The sequence below is a fragment of the Harmonia axyridis genome, chromosome 1 (assembly GCF_914767665.1).
Source record: "Harmonia axyridis chromosome 1, icHarAxyr1.1, whole genome shotgun sequence".
NCBI lineage: Eukaryota > Metazoa > Arthropoda > Insecta > Coleoptera > Coccinellidae > Harmonia > Harmonia axyridis.
Genome location: NC_059501.1, coordinates 64764427 through 64774672, shown reverse-complemented (window position 1 = coordinate 64774672; position 10246 = coordinate 64764427). Strand labels below are relative to the sequence as shown.

Here is a 10246-nt window from a genome sequence, read left to right as displayed (position 1 = left end):
ATAAGTAGATATTTGAGCTACTGTAGGATTCTGCAGGTTTTGACATATGAGGTACCTGAGATAATCTCTAATAAGAGCAATGAGATAAGAGTCCCTTTTATGGACTCTAGCTGTAATGTCCTTTGAATAATCCACAGTATTTAACTTGAGTATTGTCAGAAATTATATTTTGATTTATGACTCTCATTGGAAGTTACTTAACAAAGGGTTTCATACCATTTTAAACTGTTTAGTTTATCATTAAGAATGAATTAGCTAATTGAATACAGCACCTGAATGCAAATATTGAGTATTACAAAAAGTCTTATTTGAGCACTGGAAGAAATTCGATTAATGGAACCTCGTTCAATGGATTATAATTTAAAACCTTCATTCTCATTCCAGTTACAAAACCTACCCATACTACAAAATAAGTTCGGGGAGTCAACTAATAGTGTGTATAGGTATAAAGAAATATTCATCATGTTTTCAATGATTCTGATCATCGACGAGGAAATCTCAAGAAGAGTTCGTCTTACTCTTACAAGAGAGGAGAATAGATTTCTTCGAGATAGAAGTGATCCATTTAACTTAACGGATGAGAGATTCATAGACGTTTTCCGTTTGTCGAAACATTTAGTTCACGTTCTATTCGATGAATTGAAACCATTTATGGATAATTTTATTATTGGAGGAACACGAGAACGCCATTTGAACAGCGAATATTGATAACTCTGAGATTTTTGCCAGTGGAAATTACCAACGCGGTAATGGACAAGAATATTTGCTAAATTGATTAACCATGTATTCCAAGGAAGAATTAAATTCCCTAATGATTCTGAGAAGACCCAAAATAAAAGGAAATTTTTTGAAAAATGTGGAATACCAGGAATAATTGGAGCAATCGACTTTACACACATAAAAATCTTGAAGCCATCAGAAGAAGAGCATTCCTTTTTGAACAGAAAAGGATATCACTCAATTAATGTGCAGTTGATGTGCAATTCTAATATATATTGTGAAGCAAAACATTCAAAATTATAACCTCGAAATCGAAATCATTCAAGTGTCATAATATGACGCTTAAGACTTGGTCACGTGGTAAAAGTAAACCAATCAAAAACGTCGTCGGACTTTTCGTAATGACAACGAACCCTAAAATGTTTCGTTATCGTCATGAGGTCGTTCTTTGCTTCGGCAAACACGACTATTGCCGAATCCCTTTACAGAATACCGAACCGAGCAAAACTGTCGTTTCGTCACGTTTTCGCTTCGCTTTGCCGTTACAGAATCCCACCACAGTTCAACTGCTGTCACATTATTTTTCAGGTTGAGAGTGTGCATTATGATGTCAGGAGTGCTATCTGGATTGTTATCTATCAGGAATGTGGGCATGGTTGGTACTTGAATAAAATTGCTGTTTTGGATGAAATTGGATATTTGTTTTTTTTTTTTCACCTTGTTCGCATTGAAATCTCCAATAATTATTGCATACTTGTACTGCAAGGCTTTTGTGAATATGGTTTTTTTCTATTTCAGACCAGGGATGGATATATACGAGGAAAATGTGTAGTTTATCTTCTTTGAATGGTATAGTGAAGTATTATGTTTCATTTTTCCGGTTATTTATTGAGGGTGGGTTTGCTTTTCCCATCTTCAGGCTGGGGTGGCATTTCACCAGTCTTCCACCTCTAACTCTCTCGTCTTTCTCCCCAATATGATTAAGTATATTCCAGTTTTGGTACTCCATTACTTGGTCTTCTCTGATTTTTTTTCTACAAACATGGCGCAATTACTGTTGTTGTTTTCTATAAAATGATTGATTATGTGTTTCTTAGGAATATAGCTGTTCATATTGTTGTATAATAATTTAATTTTAGAGTTGATTTTGCCTATTATTTTGGTTGTCGACTGGTTCTGTTGGGGAATCTGCTTCAGGATTGTTTAATTTTCTGATATAGAAGTGTTTATTATAATGTCGTGTATGGTAACTGAAGAATGTATTCTCTTTTGTTTTTTTGGAGATTCATGGATGTCTCTCGATTTCTTGTTCAGAGGCTTGTTCAGGGCATTTGGTATACCCTCTATTAGTTTTTGGGGTGTCTTGGGCATTTTAAGGACCAAGCTTGGTGATTTTCTTCGCCACATGATGAGCACTTGGGTGGTTCTGTCGATTTGCACATAGATGTTTTGTGTGGTCCTTGGCATTTCGTACATTTATTTATTTATTTATTTATTTATTTATTCATAACAAGAACATATACAGGTTAATTAATGCCCAAAACAATGTCCACTAATTAACATTGATTTACAGAAGTGCAAATACTTACATAGAAACAAAAAAAAGAACAAAATTTTGATATTCAATTGAACAATTTTTATCCTTCATAACTACTTGTGATCTTTCTTTGAAAAAAGGAAAGTGCAAATACCTACATAGAAACAAAAAAAAGAAAAAAGAACAAAATTTTGATATTCTATAAAACAATTCTTATCCTTCATAATACTTGTGATCTTTCTTTAAAAAAGGGAAAAAAATAATTCAGCGAAAATAAATAAAAAAAACAATTAATTGAGTAGAGATACCTCTGAAGTGGTTACCCAAACATCTTTTGACATATTCGTGGCTGTGACCAATTACATCCACTAGATCCTTGAAACTGTTACAACGACCAAGCATTCTAATAATAGGGGAATTCCTGGAGCTGTTAGTATGCCTCAAAGGCAAGACGAAGGTTTCCAGCTGTCTGAATCTCCTCGAAGGAGCATGAAAGTTGACTCGCGATAAGAGTGACGATGATTCCAATTGATTACTTAATAGCTTATTTACGAAGAGTACGTCACTCATAATTCTGCGATTCTGCAAACTAATCATATTAAAGTGTTTCAACCTTATTACATAATTTTCTGGATCTCCTCTATTCAGCCGTAGACCACACTTAAATGGAAACGGACGCTTTCAACACAGAACTTTTCATTGATGGAATTGAAAAACGTCCTTCAATATGGGATATGACGAGTAAATTTATACGCAGATAAAAACTCAAGAAGAAGGGCTTGGGATGAACTCATCATCCTATTTTGCGAAGGAGATTATAATGATGAAAAAAAAATTCTTATATGAGTGAATATATTTATATTTTCAATCAGTCTGTAGTATACATTAAATATTGCGTTCTAGCCAATCAACTTTTCCTTCGTTAATGAAGTATTGTGTCAAATGTTCTCGAACACTATCCGCCTGTCGTACAGGACGCCCGGTATAATGTGAGGCTAGATTTTCCAATGGTGAAGTATAGAGTGTGTCTTCATAATTGTAACCATATCTCATTCTGACATAATTGTGTAGTGTACATATTGATTTTACGATATATTCTGCAAAACAGATGTTAACATCTAACGCCCTATGTAAAATACGCCATTTATTACACATTATGCCAAAAGTACATTCGACATACCGGCGTGCTAATGTCAAACGGTTATTGAATATTTTTTTAGCAAAAGTTAGTGACCTTCCTCCATAAGGTCGCATTAGATTTTCCATCATGCCAAACGCTTCATCGGCCACTATTACGTATGGCAACACTATTGGTCTATTTTGTATCAACAATGTCTTTGGATCAGGTAGGTCTAATGACCTTTCTGTCTACTTTTTGTACAATGAAGTATTTTTGAATATACCTGAGTCACTGTTTTTACCATATGCACCTATGTCAACCCATACAAAACAATAGTTTGCATCAGCTAGCGCCATTAAAACTAGTGAAAAATAATAATAATAATAATAATCAACGCAATTTATTGACCCAAGGGCCAAATGGCCATCGACAGTATTAGTCCTAGAGCCAGGTAAATTTACAATAACTGAAATATAAGATTAAACAATGTTTGTAGATAAATAGTTTGGAGATTCAACATTTGGACGGAAAGCAAAAAAAAAACATTATATTATAGTGGTGAATCAACTAGATTTTGAAGTGGTAATCATTGATTGGCATCTTCAGTGGGCAGGACTGTCTCTGAACTCCTCAAGATGTTCTCTGATGGTCTTTAGAGGATGTTTTGCTCTGGGCTTGGAATGCTGGTTTCGTTGGATTAAGTGTGGTTCCAGGATTTCCCAGTTGTTCGGCCTTTGGGCAAATTTCATGGACAGCTTCCTGATTCTGTCTGCTGTAGGCTCAACCTTAAGCAACTTATACAGCAATGGGTTTGGAGGATTGTGTACCGGATTATTCGGATGGCGAATTTTGGTTATTTTTCTCATTGCTGTTGTTTCTGCCGTTTCAAGTGGTCTAATGGTTGGTCTCCTACAGCCCAAGTAAAGGTTGTGCCCATAATCCATAAGAGGTCTGCATATACTTTTGTAGATAGTGGCAGCAGTCTGTCTGTTAATGCCCTTATCCTTGTAGGTAAGACTGCGGAATATTTCAGCTCTGGAAATTACCCTTTTTTTAACTGAATTACTGTGGTATTTGAAATTCAGCTTTTGATCCAATTGAAATCCTAGATATTTTAGGTTAGCTTTAGGCTGTATGTTGTGCTGAAAGATTGTGATGCTTGGCGAATAACTCGTAATTTTATGATTGAATATTATTAACTCGGTCTTAAGGGGGTTCAATTGTAGTTTCCATTTCTTCAGCCATTCAATTGTAGCCTCTATTAATTCTTGTAGAGCATTAATAACTTGTGGTAGGGTTCGTTTGTGGGCAACTAAGGCTTTATCGTCAGCGAACTGGAGAACGTATTGGTGAAAAATAATTTTTATAGTTATAATACATTGAACCTGTATGTTCAGGTTGGATTAACCGTATATGTTTCCCATCCAAGGCTCCCCAACAATTGGGAAACTTTGATTTCTTTTCAAATATAGTGGATATTTCATACCACTTTTCTTTCGTTGGTTCACTCATAACAATGGGTCTCAGTTTTTTCCAAATAGTTTCACACACATGTGGTATTATAGTAGCCGCAGTAGATTTGCCAATTCTAAAATCGTTGCTTAATGCTCCGAGTGAACTTCCTGTGGCCAAATATCTGAAAAAAAAAAACATAAAACTCAATAGAAATATTTCAAAAAATTCCAAGCTGGTCAACTATTCTCAATTTATGTCTCTTTTAGTGTCATCTCTGCAAAAGAAATGGAAGAATTTAAGAGATAGTTATATGAGAGAGGTAAAGAAAATGAAGAATGTTAAGTCTGGATCCGGAGCTTCTAAAACTTCTTCATATATTCATAATAATAGATTATGTTTCCTACAGGCTTCTATAGCCAATAAAGATACAGAAAGCAGTTTCGATCCAGATAATGTACCCGGTTCGTCAGAAGTTACTGATGTAGAAGCAAGTTCTCCCTTTAAAAGTCCACTATCTACTCCACGAAAAAGGCAAAAAATTAGTGCGGCGTACGAAAGATTTGCAAGCATTCTGGAACGAAGTTTGGCATGTAAAAATTCGTCTCAACGCAAAGAAGATGATGATGAAGACAAGCTATTTTGTTTGTCACTCGTTAAAGAAATTAAGAAAATTCCGGAAAATCGACGGCTTCAAACCAAAATTGGCATTTATATCAGGTGTGTGAATAAGTCTTTCCCGTTTTTTTTCAAATTTTGAGCCTTTATTGTGAAAAAATGGTTACAAATGAATTATTGAAAGTATTGGCCATCGCTAGCTACAACTTTTCCCCATCTTTCTGGCAACATACGAATCCCGTTGCGAAAAAATTCGACCGGTTTGGCCTCTATCCAGTCATCCACCCATTTTTTGGCTTCCTCGTAGGAATGGAAGTGCTGGTCAGCCAGGCCATGCGTCATCGATCTGAAGAGATGGTAATCAGACGGAGCAATGTCTGGACTATACGGCAGGTGGGGTAGGACTTCCCATTTGAGCGTTTCTAAGTATGTTTTCACCGGCTGTGCAACATGTGGGCGAGCGTTGTCATGTTGCAAAATAACTTTGTCGTGCCTGTCGGAGTATTGTGGCTGTTTTTCTCGCAGTGCGCGGCTCAAACGCATCAATTGTGGTCGATAGACTTTGCCTGTGATCCTTTCATTCGGTTTCAGAAGCTCATAGTAAACCACACCTAGCTGGTCCCACCATATACAGAGCATGAGCTTGGCGCCATGAATATTTGGCTTGGCCGTCGATGATGATGCATGGCCGGGTAGTCCCCATGATTTTCTTCGCTTCGGATTATCGTAACGGATCCACTTTTCATCGCCAGTCACGATACGATGCAGAAAACCCTTTCTTTTATGTCGCTGAAGCAGCTGTTCGCAAGTGAAAAAACGCCGTTCGACGTCTCTCAGCTTCAGTTCATACGGCACCCAATTTCCTTGCTTTTGGATCATTCCCATGGCTTTCAAACGCTTGGAAATGGTTGTTCGGTCAACTCCCAATGCTTCAGCAAGTTCTTCTTGCGTTTGACACGAATCTTCATCAAGCAAATTCGCCAATTCTTGATCTTCAAAGATTTGCGGCCGCCCGGAACGCTCCTTGTCTTCCACGTCGAAATCACCACTTTTGAAGCGTCGAAACCATCCGCGAACACTTGAATCATCGAGACAACCTTCTCCATAAGCTTCCTGAAGCAACCGATGCGCCTCGGCAGCAGATTTCTTCAAATTGAACCAATAAAGTGAAACTTCCCGCAAATGACGTCGACTCGGCTCAAATTTCGACATTTTCACGATTTCAAAAATTTATGATGCGAAAAAATTTCAACTAATGTGTTAGTGTGGAATTGTTGACAGATGAATAAGCTTTGATTATGACATATGTAACCATTAAATACTCGCACAGTATTGGTGGCGCCATCTCTTACAAAAAACGGGAAAGACTTATTCACACACCTGATAGATCACAGCAATCTAGTGTATCAAATGATTACGCCCATTATTATACTACATCAATGGGATCTTCATCGCCTGCAAAAACTAATGCCAGCAATGAATCGGAGATTTTTTACGAGTAACGAAATGTTTCTGTTTTTCTTTGAATTTCAATTTTAAATTTGAATTCAAGTATCGATTTATAAATAAGTTAGTGTTTTAATAAAAAACTTACCTAAGTGTAATTATGAGTTTTTCTTCAGGTGAAATACAATATCGCACAGCGTTTTTATCTGCTACGAGTTCATCGTTTATGAGAGCCAGTAAATCATCAAATGACTTTATGGACATTCTAAAGTAGTTGAAAAATTTCTGCTCGAATTGCCTCAACTTGGGATACAAAATTATGTACTGGCTTTCAGTCAGCCTGTATGAAAAAATTGGGTGGACCCAATATCTACGTCTTCTGTCTCTGTGAATGTTTTGTTAATGAAATACATGTTTTCAATTGTTTTTAAAATACGGCTCACTAAAAAGCCAGTTCTTCAATTTTTTTTTTCTTCGTCAGCCTTCTCTTATCCACTCCTGGATGTAGGCCTCTTTCATGTTCCTCCATGCTTTCCTGTCCTGAGCTATCTGAAACCATCTATTTCCCGCATATTGCTTTATATCATCAAGCCATCTTCTCTGTGGTCTACCTACACCGCGTTTTGTCGTTCTTAGTCGCCAGTGTGTTACTTTATATGTCCATCTCGATTTGTCCTGTCGAGCCACGTGTCCTGCCCACTGCCACTTCAATTCTGCAACACGCGCTATAATATCTACGACTCTAGTTCTTCGTCGGATTTCTTCATTCCTTTTTCTGTCTCTGAGACTGACATTGAGCATAGTTCTTTCCATCGCTCTCTGCATCACCCTCAGCTGGTTTGCGGTCTTCTTAGTTATTGCCATAGTTTCCAGGCCATATGTCGCTACCGGTAATAGGTATGCAGGCATCGAAAACTTTCCTTTTAAGATTTATTGGGATGTCGTTATTCCTGAATATATATTTCATATTTCCAAAAGCCGTCCAACTGAGCCTGATTCTTATTTTTATCTCTGCTGTTTGATTTTCTTTGCCGATTCTTATTGAGTGTCTTAAATATATATATATTCTTCTACATTTTCAAATTGTGTGCCGTCAATGTTTATGTGTTCTGTGGTGTTGTTGATAAGTTTGGTCTTCGAAATATTAATTTTCAAACCTACTTTTTTCAGAGCATCACTAAGTTGTTTTAACATCTCGCTCAATTCCTGCATGTTGCTACTTATTAGGACGATGTCATCGGCAAAACGAAGATGATTTAAGTAGGATCACTTTTAATTGATGAATAATAGAAACTATTCGATCTATAATTACCTAATCAAAACTTAAAAAGGTTTAATTTTCACCTAAAACTGATACTGAATCCAGATTCAACTCAAAATGTAGAATTCAAACTGAATACGGGCCGTTACGGCAACGAGCGTTCAGCGCTTGGCAAGCGCGTTCCATGTGAACGGTATCCAATTATCCAGCGCTCATTCAAACGCGCGTAGAGCGCTTGTCATGTGAACGTGCTCTTAAACGCTTCATAAGTAATCATACATAATGGCCTGTCAGCGCCGACGGTCTGCGTGACTTTAAAACCAGCCTATATGTTATTTCGTTCCCGAAAAAAAGGAGTGAAATCATCGAACGGAATGCACTACCCATGTCAACCTAGCTTTCTGTTCGAATCAGATGTCTCAATGACGTACACATCAGGAATTTCCCACCAGAAGACAAGTGACGTTATAAAATGAGGAAAGTATAAGGCGTTTCATAGTGAGGGAATTGTTGCGTCAAGTGAATTTCACGCAAACTTTATGGGCAGTAACCAACCCCAGCAGGTACAGCGAGGGCTAAACATAGAACAAGAGCATCCTTGGCGCTACATATGGTCATCCTGAAGTCACATCTAAGGGCAAGGAACGAAGACGTGGACCAATCAGAGACCTGGATTGCGCTTTGGTATGCAAAATCCAAAGCGACGCTTAACATCCCCAGGAAATTGGGGTACCATATTCAGTACGCTCGTAGCTGTTACCTTGTAAACACATAACTTGTACAGCCAAATTCAATATATTAGTTTAAGATATCCGGTGTTTCATTATCCCAATTTAATAGAATTCAAGTCGATTCAACGAAAAACAGGAATCATCTAATTTGACTCATATTAATCGAATTACCCGAATTGGTGTAGGTATGTTCATTGCTGTCTCATACGAAAAAAAAATGGTAAGAAGAAGTGTATTCTTCTTACCATTTTACTCAATATTGGCATGCCTATCTCTGCTAGCTTTTGAATCCTGGCAATTAAATCATTTTCTTGATCAAGAGTCAAAACACTTTTTCTTCCAAGATGTTTAATTGAATTGTTTTTCCGAAAATGCAGACCGAGAGTCGTTCTAGGAATTTAATATCTTATTCCTACTTGGCTCATACTGCTTCCAGCTCTTGCTAACGCTGCTTGCTTCAGGCTACTGTATTGTATATTGTATAGTACGTTGTTTGAACCTGAAATCTTAAATGTGCTCTTGTTGCAAGAAAAAAATATCGATCGGACTTGACAATTTCAATTGATGTTTGTAACAGGATCTCATTCAATGCATGAAGAAAACAACGATTGAGGAATAAATAAATAAAAGACACTGTTAACTTCAAGATAGCATTCGACATACAAGAAAGAAATAAATAAAAAATGTTGTCGTTTATTCAGACAAAATTATATAAACTATTAGTCGAATCGAATTTTAACTTACTAGTTCAAAATTCTCAATGAGGAACCTATTTTGTTTTAAATCAACATCGAATTTCAAAACAGAGATCGCTCTGGCTAGAATACAAGTTTACTTTTAGAACCTTCACTTGAAAATGATGCTGAGCAATTATTATTAATTGGCGGTGTCAATCTGACAGCTAGAATTTAGGTCACTCTACAGGACCAATCTATAATTTTCAATTGGAGTACCTTCTAATGAAACTGAAAATGAATGTTTTGTAGAATGGTAAATGCCTACAGAACAGGGTAAGCGCCAAAGATGTTCCACTACAGTGAAATATAGTTATAGGTGAATTAAGTTATGATAGTAAAATAAGAAATTTGATATCTCTGAGGTGTTGCTCGACGATCTACACTCTACCTTCAAAGGTACTCTAGGTATATCCCAAATTTGGAATAACTGAAATCTTGACTTGTTGAGATGATGATTCAATATTTTTACCACCAAACATAATTTTTTTTTCGATATTTTAAATATACGATTACCCGAAGTTCTCGAAACGTAGGTATTCCTACAATCTGCCTGTTTTTGCTGTAGTATTGTTCTCACCGTCTTTATCTGTAGAATCAGGACGTCGCTAACATGAACCGATGTGC

General features: G+C 36.8%; 1 pseudogene; it reads left to right on the top strand.

The window, feature by feature from the left end:
• The first annotated feature begins 2922 nt into the window (after window positions 1-2922).
• Window positions 2923-7073, top strand: LOC123672969 (annotated as a pseudogene).
• Window positions 7074-10246: the final 3173 nt, after the last annotated feature.